The sequence below is a fragment of the Ambystoma mexicanum genome, chromosome 5q (assembly GCF_040938575.1).
Source record: "Ambystoma mexicanum isolate Mex_15411 chromosome 5q, UKY_AmexF1_1, whole genome shotgun sequence".
In the NCBI taxonomy this organism is placed as follows: domain Eukaryota; kingdom Metazoa; phylum Chordata; class Amphibia; order Caudata; family Ambystomatidae; genus Ambystoma; species Ambystoma mexicanum.
The window spans coordinates 528,756,316-528,773,400 of NC_090933.1; the positions used below are offsets into that span (position 1 = coordinate 528,756,316).

The window sequence follows — 17,085 nt, forward strand, 5'->3', positions numbered from 1 at the left end:
AAACGAAATAAAAGAGCAAAGGCTGCGCACTTTGAACCAATTATTCGAAGCATCGTATTGAAATGAAATAAAAGGTTAACAGCCCTGGGTGGCATCAAAGTGGAATTTCCTGAATATGTCACCAATGCCATGCAATGCGCCTGTTGCACAGTATCACGCCTGTTGCCGGCCCTCGCGCGGGTGACTCTTTGGGATAGCAGAAAGTGGACGGAAGACTTTTAGGATGATAGTAAAAAAAACAGAAGCGAGCACATGACTTTATTTGCGACGATTGGCGAGTTTTGAATAAAATAGTGAAAATGAAGAAAAAGCGTCTTGCTGGAGAATGCGGGCATCGATCCCGCTACCTCTCGCATGCTAAGCGAGCGCTCTACCATCTGAGCTAATTCCCCTCCTCCTCGAAGGCTCTCGATACACTGCTTCAGAGCTGAAGCACAATCTCCGGCTCACACTTGCTTGGCTGTCCAGGGACCTGTAGTGCATAAAGCCCTTTCTCTTCATCTGCGGCAGAGGAAATCACAATCTCACCCCTTTGCCCAAAACAAAATACCTTCAGTGGAGCTACAAGTAAAGCTGCAGATGGCCATCCATTGCAACGAGGATTGGCCAACCAGGTATTAATAGCAGAGTGACTCCACTGCCACGCCCTTTCACGCTGGACCTGCGCTTGTGATCAAGAGGCTGCACGCCAGTCCCATAGACCCGAGAGCCCAATTGAAAAGGTGCTTGCTTCTCACTTTATTTCTCTCGCTATTTCTTGCTGTTTTAGGCCGCTGACACGCCGCCTGCAGCCAAAGGACCAGCGCTGGAGTGCCCTTTGTCATTTTTACCAGCTGGCCATATTTTACAATCGAGCGTCAGAATACCAAACAGGTAAGAGTTAGGTCTGGGAATTGAGTCCACTTTCCATCGTGTGTCCCATAAAGCGGAAGTGTCCAGCCGAGTGCAAGCAGGTGCCTTTTGCCCGCGTGTGCTGGGACACTGCAGCTTTGGACGTGAGCCAACTTGCCCTTTTCAGTGGGCCAGTACCCGTGACTCCAGTGAGAGAAGAGGAAAAGAAAGAACTTTCCCCTTCTCTGTCGAGTGGCCCCAGTGGCCTAATGGATAAGGCACTGGCCTCCTAAGCCAGGGATTGTGGGTTCGAGTCCCATCTGGGGTGGTTCGTGGCATTTTGTTCACACTTCTGCCAAAGCATGCAAAAGGTTTTTGCGGTAGTAGGGGGTGGGCGCAGGCTAGTACTTTGCTGGGCGCTGTGAAGTCCAGAACGTGCTCTGCTGGTAGCAGACTTTAAATGCCGGGAGACTGCAGAGTGTAGCAACGCCTCATGTCAGCGAAGAGACACAGATGAGTGGTAAGAAAGACAGGGAAAATATGCTTTCTGGAATCAGAGCTCCTGCAGACAGGGCTCACTCTTCTGCCAGCTCCGACCTGCTCCGATGAAAACGAAATAAAAGAGCAAAGGCTGCGCACTTTGAACCAATTATTCGAAGCATCGTATTGAAATGAAATAAAAGGTTAACAGCCCTGGGTGGCATCAAAGTGGAATTTCCTGAATATGTCACCAATGCCATGCAATGCGCCTGTTGCACAGTATCACGCCTGTTGCCGGCCCTCGCGCGGATGACTCTTTGGGATAGCAGAAAGTGGACGGAAGACTTTTAGGATGATAGTAAAAAAAACAGAAGCGAGCACATGACTTTATTTGCGACGATTGGCGAGTTTTGAATAAAATAGTGAAAATGAAGAAAAAGCGTCTTGCTGGAGAATGCGGGCATCGATCCCGCTACCTCTCGCATGCTAAGCGAGCGCTCTACCATCTGAGCTAATTCCCCTCCTCCTCGAAGGCTCTCGATACACTGCTTCAGAGCTGAAGCACAATCTCCGGCTCACACTTGCTTGGCTGTCCAGGGACCTGTAGTGCATAAAGCCCTTTCTCTTCATCTGCGGCAGAGGAAATCACAATCTCACCCCTTTGCCCAAAACAAAATACCTTCAGTGGAGCTACAAGTAAAGCTGCAGATGGCCATCCATTGCAACGAGGATTGGCCAACCAGGTATTAATAGCAGAGTGACTCCACTGCCACGCCCTTTCACGCTGGACCTGCGCTTGTGATCAAGAGGCTGCACGCCAGTCCCATAGACCCGAGAGCCCAATTGAAAAGGTGCTTGCTTCTCACTTTATTTCTCTCGCTATTTCTTGCTGTTTTAGGCCGCTGACACGCCGCCTGCAGCCAAAGGACCAGCGCTGGAGTGCCCTTTGTCATTTTTACCAGCTGGCCATATTTTACAATCGAGCGTCAGAATACCAAACAGGTAAGAGTTAGGTCTGGGAATTGAGTCCACTTTCCATCGTGTGTCCCATAAAGCGGAAGTGTCCAGCCGAGTGCAAGCAGGTGCCTTTTGCCCGCGTGTGCTGGGACACTGCAGCTTTGGACGTGAGCCAACTTGCCCTTTTCAGTGGGCCAGTACCCGTGACTCCAGTGAGAGAAGAGGAAAAGAAAGAACTTTCCCCTTCTCTGTCGAGTGGCCCCAGTGGCCTAATGGATAAGGCACTGGCCTCCTAAGCCAGGGATTGTGGGTTCGAGTCCCATCTGGGGTGGTTCGTGGCATTTTGTTCACACTTCTGCCAAAGCATGCAAAAGGTTTTTGCGGTAGTAGGGGGTGGGCGCAGGCTAGTACTTTGCTGGGCGCTGTGAAGTCCAGAACGTGCTCTGCTGGTAGCAGACTTTAAATGCCGGGAGACTGCAGAGTGTAGCAACGCCTCATGTCAGCGAAGAGACACAGATGAGTGGTAAGAAAGACAGGGAAAATATGCTTTCTGGAATCAGAGCTCCTGCAGACAGGGCTCACTCTTCTGCCAGCTCCGACCTGCTCCGATGAAAACGAAATAAAAGAGCAAAGGCTGCGCACTTTGAACCAATTATTCGAAGCATCGTATTGAAATGAAATAAAAGGTTAACAGCCCTGGGTGGCATCAAAGTGGAATTTCCTGAATATGTCACCAATGCCATGCAATGCGCCTGTTGCACAGTATCACGCCTGTTGCCGGCCCTCGCGCGGATGACTCTTTGGGATAGCAGAAAGTGGACGGAAGACTTTTAGGATGATAGTAAAAAAAACAGAAGCGAGCACATGACTTTATTTGCGACGATTGGCGAGTTTTGAATAAAATAGTGAAAATGAAGAAAAAGCGTCTTGCTGGAGAATGCGGGCATCGATCCCGCTACCTCTCGCATGCTAAGCGAGCGCTCTACCATCTGAGCTAATTCCCCTCCTCCTCGAAGGCTCTCGATACACTGCTTCAGAGCTGAAGCACAGTCTCCGGCTCACACTTGCTTGGCTGTCCAGGGACCTGTAGTGCATAAAGCCCTTTCTCTTCATCTGCCGCAGAGGAAATCACAATCTCACCCCTTTGCCCAAAACAAAATACCTTCAGTGGAGCTACAAGTAAAGCTGCAGATGGCCATCCATTGCAACGAGGATTGGCCAACCAGGTATTAATAGCAGAGTGACTCCACTCCCACGCCCTTTCACGCTGGACCTGCGCTTGTGATCAAGAGGCTGCACGCCAGTCCCATAGACCCGAGAGCCCAATTGAAAAGGTGCTTGCTTCTCACTTTATTTCTCTCGCTATTTCTTGCTGTTTTAGGCCGCTGACACGCCGCCTGCAGCCAAAGGACCAGCGCTGGAGTGCCCTTTGTCATTTTTACCAGCTGGCCATATTTTACAATCGAGCGTCAGAATACCAAACAGGTAAGAGTTAGGTCTGGGAATTGAGTCCACTTTCCATCGTGTGTCCCATAAAGCGGAAGTGTCCAGCCGAGTGCAAGCAGGTGCCTCTTGCCCGCGTGTGCTGGGACACTGCAGCTTTGGACGTGAGCCAACTTGCCCTTTTCAGTGGGCCAGTACCCGTGACTCCAGTGAGAGAAGAGGAAAAGAAAGAACTTTCCCCTTCTCTGTCGAGTTGCCCCAGTGGCCTAATGGATAAGGCACTGGCCTCCTAAGCCAGGGATTGTGGGTTCGAGTCCCATCTGGGGTGGTTCGTGGCATTTTGTTCACACTTCTGCCAAAGCATGCAAAAGGTTTTTGAGGTAGTAGGGGGTGGGCGCAGGCTAGTACTTTGCTGGGCGCTGTGAAGTCCAGAACGTGCTCTGCTGGTAGCAGACTTTAAATGCCGGGAGACTGCAGAGTGTAGCAACGCCTCATGTCAGCGAAGAGACACAGATGAGTGGTAAGAAAGACAGGGAAAATATGCTTTCTGGAATCAGAGCTCCTGCAGACAGGGCTCACTCTTCTGCCAGCTCCGACCTGCTCCGATGAAAACGAAATAAAAGAGCAAAGGCTGCGCACTTTGAACCAATTATTCGAAGCATCGTATTGAAATGAAATAAAAGGTTAACAGCCCTGGGTGGCATCAAAGTGGAATTTCCTGAATATGTCACCAATGCCATGCAATGCGCCTGTTGCACAGTATCACGCCTGTTGCCGGCCCTCGCGCGGGTGACTCTTTGGGATAGCAGAAAGTGGACGGAAGACTTTTAGGATGATAGTAAAAAAAACAGAAGCGAGCACATGACTTTATTTGCGACGATTGGCGAGTTTTGAATAAAATAGTGAAAATGAAGAAAAAGCGTCTTGCTGGAGAATGCGGGCATCGATCCCGCTACCTCTCGCATGCTAAGCGAGCGCTCTACCATCTGAGCTAATTCCCCTCCTCCTCGAAGGCTCTCGATACACTGCTTCAGAGCTGAAGCACAATCTCCGGCTCACACTTGCTTGGCTGTCCAGGGACCTGTAGTGCATAAAGCCCTTTCTCTTCATCTGCGGCAGAGGAAATCACAATCTCACCCCTTTGCCCAAAACAAAATACCTTCAGTGGAGCTACAAGTAAAGCTGCAGATGGCCATCCATTGCAACGAGGATTGGCCAACCAGGTATTAATAGCAGAGTGACTCCACTGCCACGCCCTTTCACGCTGGACCTGCGCTTGTGATCAAGAGGCTGCACGCCAGTCCCATAGACCCGAGAGCCCAATTGAAAAGGTGCTTGCTTCTCACTTTATTTCTCTCGCTATTTCTTGCTGTTTTAGGCCGCTGACACGCCGCCTGCAGCCAAAGGACCAGCGCTGGAGTGCCCTTTGTCATTTTTACCAGCTGGCCATATTTTACAATCGAGCGTCAGAATACCAAACAGGTAAGAGTTAGGTCTGGGAATTGAGTCCACTTTCCATCGTGTGTCCCATAAAGCGGAAGTGTCCAGCCGAGTGCAAGCAGGTGCCTTTTGCCCGCGTGTGCTGGGACACTGCAGCTTTGGACGTGAGCCAACTTGCCCTTTTCAGTGGGCCAGTACCCGTGACTCCAGTGAGAGAAGAGGAAAAGAAAGAACTTTCCCCTTCTCTGTCGAGTGGCCCCAGTGGCCTAATGGATAAGGCACTGGCCTCCTAAGCCAGGGATTGTGGGTTCGAGTCCCATCTGGGGTGGTTCGTGGCATTTTGTTCACACTTCTGCCAAAGCATGCAAAAGGTTTTTGCGGTAGTAGGGGGTGGGCGCAGGCTAGTACTTTGCTGGGCGCTGTGAAGTCCAGAACGTGCTCTGCTGGTAGCAGACTTTAAATGCCGGGAGACTGCAGAGTGTAGCAACGCCTCATGTCAGCGAAGAGACACAGATGAGTGGTAAGAAAGACAGGGAAAATATGCTTTCTGGAATCAGAGCTCCTGCAGACAGGGCTCACTCTTCTGCCAGCTCCGACCTGCTCCGATGAAAACGAAATAAAAGAGCAAAGGCTGCGCACTTTGAACCAATTATTCGAAGCATCGTATTGAAATGAAATAAAAGGTTAACAGCCCTGGGTGGCATCAAAGTGGAATTTCCTGAATATGTCACCAATGCCATGCAATGCGCCTGTTGCACAGTATCACGCCTGTTGCCCGCCCTCGCGCGGATGACTCTTTGGGATAGCAGAAAGTGGACGGAAGACTTTTAGGATGATAGTAAAAAAAACAGAAGCGAGCACATGACTTTATTTGCGACGATTGGCGAGTTTTGAATAAAATAGTGAAAATGAAGTAAAAGCGTCTTGCTGGAGAATGCGGGCATCGATCCCGCTACCTCTCGCATGCTAAGCGAGCGCTCTACCATCTGAGCTAATTCCCCTCCTCCTCGAAGGCTCTCGATACACTGCTTCAGAGCTGAAGCACAGTCTCCGGCTCACACTTGCTTGGCTGTCCAGGGACCTGTAGTGCATAAAGCCCTTTCTCTTCATCTGCCGCAGAGGAAATCACAATCTCACCCCTTTGCCCAAAACAAAATACCTTCAGTGGAGCTACAAGTAAAGCTGCAGATGGCCATCCATTGCAACGAGGATTGGCCAACCAGGTATTAATAGCAGAGTGACTCCACTGCCACGCCCTATCACGCTGGACCTGCGCTTGTGATCAAGAGGCTGCACGCCAGTCCCATAGACCCGAGAGCCCAATTGAAAAGGTGCTTGCTTCTCACTTTATTTCTCTCGCTATTTCTTGCTGTTTTAGGCCGCTGACACGCCGCCTGCAGCCAAAGGACCAGCGCTGGAGTGCCCTTTGTCATTTTTACCAGCTGGCCATATTTTACAATCGAGCGTCAGAATACCAAACAGGTAAGAGTTAGGTCTGGGAATTGAGTCCACTTTCCATCGTGTGTCCCATAAAGCGGAAGTGTCCAGCCGAGTGCAAGCAGGTGCCTTTTGCCCGCGTGTGCTGGGACACTGCAGCTTTGGACGTGAGCCAACTTGCCCTTTTCAGTGGGCCAGTACCCGTGACTCCAGTGAGAGAAGAGGAAAAGAAAGAACTTTCCCCTTCTCTGTCGAGTGGCCCCAGTGGCCTAATGGATAAGGCACTGGCCTCCTAAGCCAGGGATTGTGGGTTCGAGTCCCATCTGGGGTGGTTCGTGGCATTTTGTTCACACTTCTGCCAAAGCATGCAAAAGGTTTTTGCGGTAGTAGGGGGTGGGCGCAGGCTAGTACTTTGCTGGGCGCTGTGAAGTCCAGAACGTGCTCTGCTGGTAGCAGACTTTAAATGCCGGGAGACTGCAGAGTGTAGCAACGCCTCATGTCAGCGAAGAGACACAGATGAGTGGTAAGAAAGACAGGGAAAATATGCTTTCTGGAATCAGAGCTCCTGCAGACAGGGCTCACTCTTCTGCCAGCTCCGACCTGCTCCGATGAAAACGAAATAAAAGAGCAAAGGCTGCGCACTTTGAACCAATTATTCGAAGCATCGTATTGAAATGAAATAAAAGGTTAACAGCCCTGGGTGGCATCAAAGTGGAATTTCCTGAATATGTCACCAATGCCATGCAATGCGCCTGTTGCACAGTATCACGCCTGTTGCCGGCCCTCGCGCGGATGACTCTTTGGGATAGCAGAAAGTGGACGGAAGACTTTTAGGATGATAGTAAAAAAAACAGAAGCGAGCACATGACTTTATTTGCGACGATTGGCGAGTTTTGAATAAAATAGTGAAAATGAAGAAAAAGCGTCTTGCTGGAGAATGCGGGCATCGATCCCGCTACCTCTCGCATGCTAAGCGAGCGCTCTACCATCTGAGCTAATTCCCCTCCTCCTCGAAGGCTCTCGATACACTGCTTCAGAGCTGAAGCACAGTCTCCGGCTCACACTTGCTTGGCTGTCCAGGGACCTGTAGTGCATAAAGCCCTTTCTCTTCATCTGCCGCAGAGGAAATCACAATCTCACCCCTTTGCCCAAAACAAAATACCTTCAGTGGAGCTACAAGTAAAGCTGCAGATGGCCATCCATTGCAACGAGGATTGGCCAACCAGGTATTAATAGCAGAGTGACTCCACTGCCACGCCCTTTCACGCTGGACCTGCGCTTGTGATCAAGAGGCTGCACGCCAGTCCCATAGACCCGAGAGCCCAATTGAAAAGGTGCTTGCTTCTCACTTTATTTCTCTCGCTATTTCTTGCTGTTTTAGGCCGCTGACACGCCGCCTGCAGCCAAAGGACCAGCGCTGGAGTGCCCTTTGTCATTTTTACCAGCTGGCCATATTTTACAATCGAGCGTCAGAATACCAAACAGGTAAGAGTTAGGTCTGGGAATTGAGTCCACTTTCCATCGTGTGTCCCATAAAGCGGAAGTGTCCAGCCGAGTGCAAGCAGGTGCCTTTTGCCCGCGTGTGCTGGGACACTGCAGCTTTGGACGTGAGCCAACTTGCCCTTTTCAGTGGGCCAGTACCCGTGACTCCAGTGAGAGAAGAGGAAAAGAAAGAACTTTCCCCTTCTCTGTCGAGTGGCCCCAGTGGCCTAATGGATAAGGCACTGGCCTCCTAAGCCAGGGATTGTGGGTTCGAGTCCCATCTGGGGTGGTTCGTGGCATTTTGTTCACACTTCTGCCAAAGCATGCAAAAGGTTTTTGCGGTAGTAGGGGGTGGGCGCAGGCTAGTACTTTGCTGGGCGCTGTGAAGTCCAGAACGTGCTCTGCTGGTAGCAGACTTTAAATGCCGGGAGACTGCAGAGTGTAGCAACGCCTCATGTCAGCGAAGAGACACAGATGAGTGGTAAGAAAGACAGGGAAAATATGCTTTCTGGAATCAGAGCTCCTGCAGACAGGGCTCACTCTTCTGCCAGCTCCGACCTGCTCCGATGAAAACGAAATAAAAGAGCAAAGGCTGCGCACTTTGAACCAATTATTCGAAGCATCGTATTGAAATGAAATAAAAGGTTAACAGCCCTGGGTGGCATCAAAGTGGAATTTCCTGAATATGTCACCAATGCCATGCAATGCGCCTGTTGCACAGTATCACGCCTGTTGCCGGCCCTCGCGCGGATGACTCTTTGGGATAGCAGAAAGTGGACGGAAGACTTTTAGGATGATAGTAAAAAAAACAGAAGCGAGCACATGACTTTATTTGCGACGATTGGCGAGTTTTGAATAAAATAGTGAAAATGAAGAAAAAGCGTCTTGCTGGAGAATGCGGGCATCGATCCCGCTACCTCTCGCATGCTAAGCGAGCGCTCTACCATCTGAGCTAATTCCCCTCCTCCTCGAAGGCTCTCGATACACTGCTTCAGAGCTGAAGCACAGTCTCCGGCTCACACTTGCTTGGCTGTCCAGGGACCTGTAGTGCATAAAGCCCTTTCTCTTCATCTGCCGCAGAGGAAATCACAATCTCACCCCTTTGCCCAAAACAAAATACCTTCAGTGGAGCTACAAGTAAAGCTGCAGATGGCCATCCATTGCAACGAGGATTGGCCAACCAGGTATTAATAGCAGAGTGACTCCACTCCCACGCCCTTTCACGCTGGACCTGCGCTTGTGATCAAGAGGCTGCACGCCAGTCCCATAGACCCGAGAGCCCAATTGAAAAGGTGCTTGCTTCTCACTTTATTTCTCTCGCTATTTCTTGCTGTTTTAGGCCGCTGACACGCCGCCTGCAGCCAAAGGACCAGCGCTGGAGTGCCCTTTGTCATTTTTACCAGCTGGCCATATTTTACAATCGAGCGTCAGAATACCAAACAGGTAAGAGTTAGGTCTGGGAATTGAGTCCACTTTCCATCGTGTGTCCCATAAAGCGGAAGTGTCCAGCCGAGTGCAAGCAGGTGCCTCTTGCCCGCGTGTGCTGGGACACTGCAGCTTTGGACGTGAGCCAACTTGCCCTTTTCAGTGGGCCAGTACCCGTGACTCCAGTGAGAGAAGAGGAAAAGAAAGAACTTTCCCCTTCTCTGTCGAGTTGCCCCAGTGGCCTAATGGATAAGGCACTGGCCTCCTAAGCCAGGGATTGTGGGTTCGAGTCCCATCTGGGGTGGTTCGTGGCATTTTGTTCACACTTCTGCCAAAGCATGCAAAAGGTTTTTGAGGTAGTAGGGGGTGGGCGCAGGCTAGTACTTTGCTGGGCGCTGTGAAGTCCAGAACGTGCTCTGCTGGTAGCAGACTTTAAATGCCGGGAGACTGCAGAGTGTAGCAACGCCTCATGTCAGCGAAGAGACACAGATGAGTGGTAAGAAAGACAGGGAAAATATGCTTTCTGGAATCAGAGCTCCTGCAGACAGGGCTCACTCTTCTGCCAGCTCCGACCTGCTCCGATGAAAACGAAATAAAAGAGCAAAGGCTGCGCACTTTGAACCAATTATTCGAAGCATCGTATTGAAATGAAATAAAAGGTTAACAGCCCTGGGTGGCATCAAAGTGGAATTTCCTGAATATGTCACCAATGCCATGCAATGCGCCTGTTGCACAGTATCACGCCTGTTGCCGGCCCTCGCGCGGGTGACTCTTTGGGATAGCAGAAAGTGGACGGAAGACTTTTAGGATGATAGTAAAAAAAACAGAAGCGAGCACATGACTTTATTTGCGACGATTGGCGAGTTTTGAATAAAATAGTGAAAATGAAGAAAAAGCGTCTTGCTGGAGAATGCGGGCATCGATCCCGCTACCTCTCGCATGCTAAGCGAGCGCTCTACCATCTGAGCTAATTCCCCTCCTCCTCGAAGGCTCTCGATACACTGCTTCAGAGCTGAAGCACAATCTCCGGCTCACACTTGCTTGGCTGTCCAGGGACCTGTAGTGCATAAAGCCCTTTCTCTTCATCTGCGGCAGAGGAAATCACAATCTCACCCCTTTGCCCAAAACAAAATACCTTCAGTGGAGCTACAAGTAAAGCTGCAGATGGCCATCCATTGCAACGAGGATTGGCCAACCAGGTATTAATAGCAGAGTGACTCCACTGCCACGCCCTTTCACGCTGGACCTGCGCTTGTGATCAAGAGGCTGCACGCCAGTCCCATAGACCCGAGAGCCCAATTGAAAAGGTGCTTGCTTCTCACTTTATTTCTCTCGCTATTTCTTGCTGTTTTAGGCCGCTGACACGCCGCCTGCAGCCAAAGGACCAGCGCTGGAGTGCCCTTTGTCATTTTTACCAGCTGGCCATATTTTACAATCGAGCGTCAGAATACCAAACAGGTAAGAGTTAGGTCTGGGAATTGAGTCCACTTTCCATCGTGTGTCCCATAAAGCGGAAGTGTCCAGCCGAGTGCAAGCAGGTGCCTTTTGCCCGCGTGTGCTGGGACACTGCAGCTTTGGACGTGAGCCAACTTGCCCTTTTCAGTGGGCCAGTACCCGTGACTCCAGTGAGAGAAGAGGAAAAGAAAGAACTTTCCCCTTCTCTGTCGAGTGGCCCCAGTGGCCTAATGGATAAGGCACTGGCCTCCTAAGCCAGGGATTGTGGGTTCGAGTCCCATCTGGGGTGGTTCGTGGCATTTTGTTCACACTTCTGCCAAAGCATGCAAAAGGTTTTTGCGGTAGTAGGGGGTGGGCGCAGGCTAGTACTTTGCTGGGCGCTGTGAAGTCCAGAACGTGCTCTGCTGGTAGCAGACTTTAAATGCCGGGAGACTGCAGAGTGTAGCAACGCCTCATGTCAGCGAAGAGACACAGATGAGTGGTAAGAAAGACAGGGAAAATATGCTTTCTGGAATCAGAGCTCCTGCAGACAGGGCTCACTCTTCTGCCAGCTCCGACCTGCTCCGATGAAAACGAAATAAAAGAGCAAAGGCTGCGCACTTTGAACCAATTATTCGAAGCATCGTATTGAAATGAAATAAAAGGTTAACAGCCCTGGGTGGCATCAAAGTGGAATTTCCTGAATATGTCACCAATGCCATGCAATGCGCCTGTTGCACAGTATCACGCCTGTTGCCGGCCCTCGCGCGGATGACTCTTTGGGATAGCAGAAAGTGGACGGAAGACTTTTAGGATGATAGTAAAAAAAACAGAAGCGAGCACATGACTTTATTTGCGACGATTGGCGAGTTTTGAATAAAATAGTGAAAATGAAGAAAAAGCGTCTTGCTGGAGAATGCGGGCATCGATCCCGCTACCTCTCGCATGCTAAGCGAGCGCTCTACCATCTGAGCTAATTCCCCTCCTCCTCGAAGGCTCTCGATACACTGCTTCAGAGCTGAAGCACAATCTCCGGCTCACACTTGCTTGGCTGTCCAGGGACCTGTAGTGCATAAAGCCCTTTCTCTTCATCTGCGGCAGAGGAAATCACAATCTCACCCCTTTGCCCAAAACAAAATACCTTCAGTGGAGCTACAAGTAAAGCTGCAGATGGCCATCCATTGCAACGAGGATTGGCCAACCAGGTATTAATAGCAGAGTGACTCCACTGCCACGCCCTTTCACGCTGGACCTGCGCTTGTGATCAAGAGGCTGCACGCCAGTCCCATAGACCCGAGAGCCCAATTGAAAAGGTGCTTGCTTCTCACTTTATTTCTCTCGCTATTTCTTGCTGTTTTAGGCCGCTGACACGCCGCCTGCAGCCAAAGGACCAGCGCTGGAGTGCCCTTTGTCATTTTTACCAGCTGGCCATATTTTACAATCGAGCGTCAGAATACCAAACAGGTAAGAGTTAGGTCTGGGAATTGAGTCCACTTTCCATCGTGTGTCCCATAAAGCGGAAGTGTCCAGCCGAGTGCAAGCAGGTGCCTTTTGCCCGCGTGTGCTGGGACACTGCAGCTTTGGACGTGAGCCAACTTGCCCTTTTCAGTGGGCCAGTACCCGTGACTCCAGTGAGAGAAGAGGAAAAGAAAGAACTTTCCCCTTCTCTGTCGAGTGGCCCCAGTGGCCTAATGGATAAGGCACTGGCCTCCTAAGCCAGGGATTGTGGGTTCGAGTCCCATCTGGGGTGGTTCGTGGCATTTTGTTCACACTTCTGCCAAAGCATGCAAAAGGTTTTTGCGGTAGTAGGGGGTGGGCGCAGGCTAGTACTTTGCTGGGCGCTGTGAAGTCCAGAACGTGCTCTGCTGGTAGCAGACTTTAAATGCCGGGAGACTGCAGAGTGTAGCAACGCCTCATGTCAGCGAAGAGACACAGATGAGTGGTAAGAAAGACAGGGAAAATATGCTTTCTGGAATCAGAGCTCCTGCAGACAGGGCTCACTCTTCTGCCAGCTCCGACCTGCTCCGATGAAAACGAAATAAAAGAGCAAAGGCTGCGCACTTTGAACCAATTATTCGAAGCATCGTATTGAAATGAAATAAAAGGTTAACAGCCCTGGGTGGCATCAAAGTGGAATTTCCTGAATATGTCACCAATGCCATGCAATGCGCCTGTTGCACAGTATCACGCCTGTTGCCGGCCCTCGCGCGGATGACTCTTTGGGATAGCAGAAAGTGGACGGAAGACTTTTAGGATGATAGTAAAAAAAACAGAAGCGAGCACATGACTTTATTTGCGACGATTGGCGAGTTTTGAATAAAATAGTGAAAATGAAGAAAAAGCGTCTTGCTGGAGAATGCGGGCATCGATCCCGCTACCTCTCGCATGCTAAGCGAGCGCTCTACCATCTGAGCTAATTCCCCTCCTCCTCGAAGGCTCTCGATACACTGCTTCAGAGCTGAAGCACAGTCTCCGGCTCACACTTGCTTGGCTGTCCAGGGACCTGTAGTGCATAAAGCCCTTTCTCTTCATCTGCCGCAGAGGAAATCACAATCTCACCCCTTTGCCCAAAACAAAATACCTTCAGTGGAGCTACAAGTAAAGCTGCAGATGGCCATCCATTGCAACGAGGATTGGCCAACCAGGTATTAATAGCAGAGTGACTCCACTCCCACGCCCTTTCACGCTGGACCTGCGCTTGTGATCAAGAGGCTGCACGCCAGTCCCATAGACCCGAGAGCCCAATTGAAAAGGTGCTTGCTTCTCACTTTATTTCTCTCGCTATTTCTTGCTGTTTTAGGCCGCTGACACGCCGCCTGCAGCCAAAGGACCAGCGCTGGAGTGCCCTTTGTCATTTTTACCAGCTGGCCATATTTTACAATCGAGCGTCAGAATACCAAACAGGTAAGAGTTAGGTCTGGGAATTGAGTCCACTTTCCATCGTGTGTCCCATAAAGCGGAAGTGTCCAGCCGAGTGCAAGCAGGTGCCTCTTGCCCGCGTGTGCTGGGACACTGCAGCTTTGGACGTGAGCCAACTTGCCCTTTTCAGTGGGCCAGTACCCGTGACTCCAGTGAGAGAAGAGGAAAAGAAAGAACTTTCCCCTTCTCTGTCGAGTTGCCCCAGTGGCCTAATGGATAAGGCACTGGCCTCCTAAGCCAGGGATTGTGGGTTCGAGTCCCATCTGGGGTGGTTCGTGGCATTTTGTTCACACTTCTGCCAAAGCATGCAAAAGGTTTTTGAGGTAGTAGGGGGTGGGCGCAGGCTAGTACTTTGCTGGGCGCTGTGAAGTCCAGAACGTGCTCTGCTGGTAGCAGACTTTAAATGCCGGGAGACTGCAGAGTGTAGCAACGCCTCATGTCAGCGAAGAGACACAGATGAGTGGTAAGAAAGACAGGGAAAATATGCTTTCTGGAATCAGAGCTCCTGCAGACAGGGCTCACTCTTCTGCCAGCTCCGACCTGCTCCGATGAAAACGAAATAAAAGAGCAAAGGCTGCGCACTTTGAACCAATTATTCGAAGCATCGTATTGAAATGAAATAAAAGGTTAACAGCCCTGGGTGGCATCAAAGTGGAATTTCCTGAATATGTCACCAATGCCATGCAATGCGCCTGTTGCACAGTATCACGCCTGTTGCCGGCCCTCGCGCGGGTGACTCTTTGGGATAGCAGAAAGTGGACGGAAGACTTTTAGGATGATAGTAAAAAAAACAGAAGCGAGCACATGACTTTATTTGCGACGATTGGCGAGTTTTGAATAAAATAGTGAAAATGAAGAAAAAGCGTCTTGCTGGAGAATGCGGGCATCGATCCCGCTACCTCTCGCATGCTAAGCGAGCGCTCTACCATCTGAGCTAATTCCCCTCCTCCTCGAAGGCTCTCGATACACTGCTTCAGAGCTGAAGCACAATCTCCGGCTCACACTTGCTTGGCTGTCCAGGGACCTGTAGTGCATAAAGCCCTTTCTCTTCATCTGCGGCAGAGGAAATCACAATCTCACCCCTTTGCCCAAAACAAAATACCTTCAGTGGAGCTACAAGTAAAGCTGCAGATGGCCATCCATTGCAACGAGGATTGGCCAACCAGGTATTAATAGCAGAGTGACTCCACTGCCACGCCCTTTCACGCTGGACCTGCGCTTGTGATCAAGAGGCTGCACGCCAGTCCCATAGACCCGAGAGCCCAATTGAAAAGGTGCTTGCTTCTCACTTTATTTCTCTCGCTATTTCTTGCTGTTTTAGGCCGCTGACACGCCGCCTGCAGCCAAAGGACCAGCGCTGGAGTGCCCTTTGTCATTTTTACCAGCTGGCCATATTTTACAATCGAGCGTCAGAATACCAAACAGGTAAGAGTTAGGTCTGGGAATTGAGTCCACTTTCCATCGTGTGTCCCATAAAGCGGAAGTGTCCAGCCGAGTGCAAGCAGGTGCCTTTTGCCCGCGTGTGCTGGGACACTGCAGCTTTGGACGTGAGCCAACTTGCCCTTTTCAGTGGGCCAGTACCCGTGACTCCAGTGAGAGAAGAGGAAAAGAAAGAACTTTCCCCTTCTCTGTCGAGTGGCCCCAGTGGCCTAATGGATAAGGCACTGGCCTCCTAAGCCAGGGATTGTGGGTTCGAGTCCCATCTGGGGTGGTTCGTGGCATTTTGTTCACACTTCTGCCAAAGCATGCAAAAGGTTTTTGCGGTAGTAGGGGGTGGGCGCAGGCTAGTACTTTGCTGGGCGCTGTGAAGTCCAGAACGTGCTCTGCTGGTAGCAGACTTTAAATGCCGGGAGACTGCAGAGTGTAGCAACGCCTCATGTCAGCGAAGAGACACAGATGAGTGGTAAGAAAGACAGGGAAAATATGCTTTCTGGAATCAGAGCTCCTGCAGACAGGGCTCACTCTTCTGCCAGCTCCGACCTGCTCCGATGAAAACGAAATAAAAGAGCAAAGGCTGCGCACTTTGAACCAATTATTCGAAGCATCGTATTGAAATGAAATAAAAGGTTAACAGCCCTGGGTGGCATCAAAGTGGAATTTCCTGAATATGTCACCAATGCCATGCAATGCGCCTGTTGCACAGTATCACGCCTGTTGCCGGCCCTCGCGCGGATGACTCTTTGGGATAGCAGAAAGTGGACGGAAGACTTTTAGGATGATAGTAAAAAAAACAGAAGCGAGCACATGACTTTATTTGCGACGATTGGCGAGTTTTGAATAAAATAGTGAAAATGAAGAAAAAGCGTCTTGCTGGAGAATGCGGGCATCGATCCCGCTACCTCTCGCATGCTAAGCGAGCGCTCTACCATCTGAGCTAATTCCCCTCCTCCTCGAAGGCTCTCGATACACTGCTTCAGAGCTGAAGCACAATCTCCGGCTCACACTTGCTTGGCTGTCCAGGGACCTGTAGTGCATAAAGCCCTTTCTCTTCATCTGCGGCAGAGGAAATCACAATCTCACCCCTTTGCCCAAAACAAAATACCTTCAGTGGAGCTACAAGTAAAGCTGCAGATGGCCATCCATTGCAACGAGGATTGGCCAACCAGGTATTAATAGCAGAGTGACTCCACTGCCACGCCCTTTCACGCTGGACCTGCGCTTGTGATCAAGAGGCTGCACGCCAGTCCCATAGACCCGAGAGCCCAATTGAAAAGGTGCTTGCTTCTCACTTTATTTCTCTCGCTATTTCTTGCTGTTTTAGGCCGCTGACACGCCGCCTGCAGCCAAAGGACCAGCGCTGGAGTGCCCTTTGTCATTTTTACCAGCTGGCCATATTTTACAATCGAGCGTCAGAATACCAAACAGGTAAGAGTTAGGTCTGGGAATTGAGTCCACTTTCCATCGTGTGTCCCATAAAGCGGAAGTGTCCAGCCGAGTGCAAGCAGGTGCCTTTTGCCCGCGTGTGCTGGGACACTGCAGCTTTGGACGTGAGCCAACTTGCCCTTTTCAGTGGGCCAGTACCCGTGACTCCAGTGAGAGAAGAGGAAAAGAAAGAACTTTCCCCTTCTCTGTCGAGTGGCCCCAGTGGCCTAATGGATAAGGCACTGGCCTCCTAAGCCAGGGATTGTGGGTTCGAGTCCCATCTGGGGTGGTTCGTGGCATTTTGTTCACACTTCTGCCAAAGCATGCAAAAGGTTTTTGCGGTAGTAGGGGGTGGGCGCAGGCTAGTACTTTGCT

At 50.6% G+C, this 17,085-nt stretch overlaps 24 non-coding genes across 24 annotated transcripts; 12 read left to right on the forward strand and 12 right to left on the reverse strand.

Moving 5' to 3' along the window:
- Positions 1-319: 319 nt before the first annotated feature.
- On the reverse strand, positions 320-392 carry TRNAA-AGC (transfer RNA alanine (anticodon AGC)). Its single transcript has one exon. It is a non-coding gene; the product is annotated as a tRNA-Ala (tRNA).
- Positions 393-1,086: 694 nt separating this feature from the next.
- TRNAR-CCU (transfer RNA arginine (anticodon CCU)) lies at positions 1,087-1,159 on the forward strand. The gene has a single exon. It is a non-coding gene; the product is annotated as a tRNA-Arg (tRNA).
- Positions 1,160-1,759: 600 nt separating this feature from the next.
- On the reverse strand, positions 1,760-1,832 carry TRNAA-AGC (transfer RNA alanine (anticodon AGC)). Its single transcript has one exon. It is a non-coding gene; the product is annotated as a tRNA-Ala (tRNA).
- A 694-nt stretch (positions 1,833-2,526) lies between these two features.
- TRNAR-CCU (transfer RNA arginine (anticodon CCU)) lies at positions 2,527-2,599 on the forward strand. The gene has a single exon. It is a non-coding gene; the product is annotated as a tRNA-Arg (tRNA).
- A 600-nt stretch (positions 2,600-3,199) lies between these two features.
- On the reverse strand, positions 3,200-3,272 carry TRNAA-AGC (transfer RNA alanine (anticodon AGC)). Its single transcript has one exon. It is a non-coding gene; the product is annotated as a tRNA-Ala (tRNA).
- A 694-nt stretch (positions 3,273-3,966) lies between these two features.
- On the forward strand, positions 3,967-4,039 carry TRNAR-CCU (transfer RNA arginine (anticodon CCU)). The gene has a single exon. It is a non-coding gene; the product is annotated as a tRNA-Arg (tRNA).
- Positions 4,040-4,639: 600 nt separating this feature from the next.
- Positions 4,640-4,712, reverse strand: TRNAA-AGC (transfer RNA alanine (anticodon AGC)). Its single transcript has one exon. It is a non-coding gene; the product is annotated as a tRNA-Ala (tRNA).
- Positions 4,713-5,406: 694 nt separating this feature from the next.
- TRNAR-CCU (transfer RNA arginine (anticodon CCU)) lies at positions 5,407-5,479 on the forward strand. The gene has a single exon. It is a non-coding gene; the product is annotated as a tRNA-Arg (tRNA).
- A 600-nt stretch (positions 5,480-6,079) lies between these two features.
- TRNAA-AGC (transfer RNA alanine (anticodon AGC)) lies at positions 6,080-6,152 on the reverse strand. Its single transcript has one exon. It is a non-coding gene; the product is annotated as a tRNA-Ala (tRNA).
- A 694-nt stretch (positions 6,153-6,846) lies between these two features.
- TRNAR-CCU (transfer RNA arginine (anticodon CCU)) lies at positions 6,847-6,919 on the forward strand. Its single transcript has one exon. It is a non-coding gene; the product is annotated as a tRNA-Arg (tRNA).
- Positions 6,920-7,519: 600 nt separating this feature from the next.
- On the reverse strand, positions 7,520-7,592 carry TRNAA-AGC (transfer RNA alanine (anticodon AGC)). Its single transcript has one exon. It is a non-coding gene; the product is annotated as a tRNA-Ala (tRNA).
- A 694-nt stretch (positions 7,593-8,286) lies between these two features.
- Positions 8,287-8,359, forward strand: TRNAR-CCU (transfer RNA arginine (anticodon CCU)). Its single transcript has one exon. It is a non-coding gene; the product is annotated as a tRNA-Arg (tRNA).
- Positions 8,360-8,959: 600 nt separating this feature from the next.
- Positions 8,960-9,032, reverse strand: TRNAA-AGC (transfer RNA alanine (anticodon AGC)). The gene has a single exon. It is a non-coding gene; the product is annotated as a tRNA-Ala (tRNA).
- Positions 9,033-9,726: 694 nt separating this feature from the next.
- Positions 9,727-9,799, forward strand: TRNAR-CCU (transfer RNA arginine (anticodon CCU)). Its single transcript has one exon. It is a non-coding gene; the product is annotated as a tRNA-Arg (tRNA).
- Positions 9,800-10,399: 600 nt separating this feature from the next.
- On the reverse strand, positions 10,400-10,472 carry TRNAA-AGC (transfer RNA alanine (anticodon AGC)). Its single transcript has one exon. It is a non-coding gene; the product is annotated as a tRNA-Ala (tRNA).
- A 694-nt stretch (positions 10,473-11,166) lies between these two features.
- TRNAR-CCU (transfer RNA arginine (anticodon CCU)) lies at positions 11,167-11,239 on the forward strand. Its single transcript has one exon. It is a non-coding gene; the product is annotated as a tRNA-Arg (tRNA).
- A 600-nt stretch (positions 11,240-11,839) lies between these two features.
- Positions 11,840-11,912, reverse strand: TRNAA-AGC (transfer RNA alanine (anticodon AGC)). The gene has a single exon. It is a non-coding gene; the product is annotated as a tRNA-Ala (tRNA).
- Positions 11,913-12,606: 694 nt separating this feature from the next.
- On the forward strand, positions 12,607-12,679 carry TRNAR-CCU (transfer RNA arginine (anticodon CCU)). Its single transcript has one exon. It is a non-coding gene; the product is annotated as a tRNA-Arg (tRNA).
- A 600-nt stretch (positions 12,680-13,279) lies between these two features.
- Positions 13,280-13,352, reverse strand: TRNAA-AGC (transfer RNA alanine (anticodon AGC)). Its single transcript has one exon. It is a non-coding gene; the product is annotated as a tRNA-Ala (tRNA).
- A 694-nt stretch (positions 13,353-14,046) lies between these two features.
- On the forward strand, positions 14,047-14,119 carry TRNAR-CCU (transfer RNA arginine (anticodon CCU)). Its single transcript has one exon. It is a non-coding gene; the product is annotated as a tRNA-Arg (tRNA).
- Positions 14,120-14,719: 600 nt separating this feature from the next.
- Positions 14,720-14,792, reverse strand: TRNAA-AGC (transfer RNA alanine (anticodon AGC)). The gene has a single exon. It is a non-coding gene; the product is annotated as a tRNA-Ala (tRNA).
- Positions 14,793-15,486: 694 nt separating this feature from the next.
- On the forward strand, positions 15,487-15,559 carry TRNAR-CCU (transfer RNA arginine (anticodon CCU)). The gene has a single exon. It is a non-coding gene; the product is annotated as a tRNA-Arg (tRNA).
- Positions 15,560-16,159: 600 nt separating this feature from the next.
- On the reverse strand, positions 16,160-16,232 carry TRNAA-AGC (transfer RNA alanine (anticodon AGC)). The gene has a single exon. It is a non-coding gene; the product is annotated as a tRNA-Ala (tRNA).
- Positions 16,233-16,926: 694 nt separating this feature from the next.
- Positions 16,927-16,999, forward strand: TRNAR-CCU (transfer RNA arginine (anticodon CCU)). Its single transcript has one exon. It is a non-coding gene; the product is annotated as a tRNA-Arg (tRNA).
- The last annotated feature ends 86 nt before the right edge of the window (positions 17,000-17,085 follow it).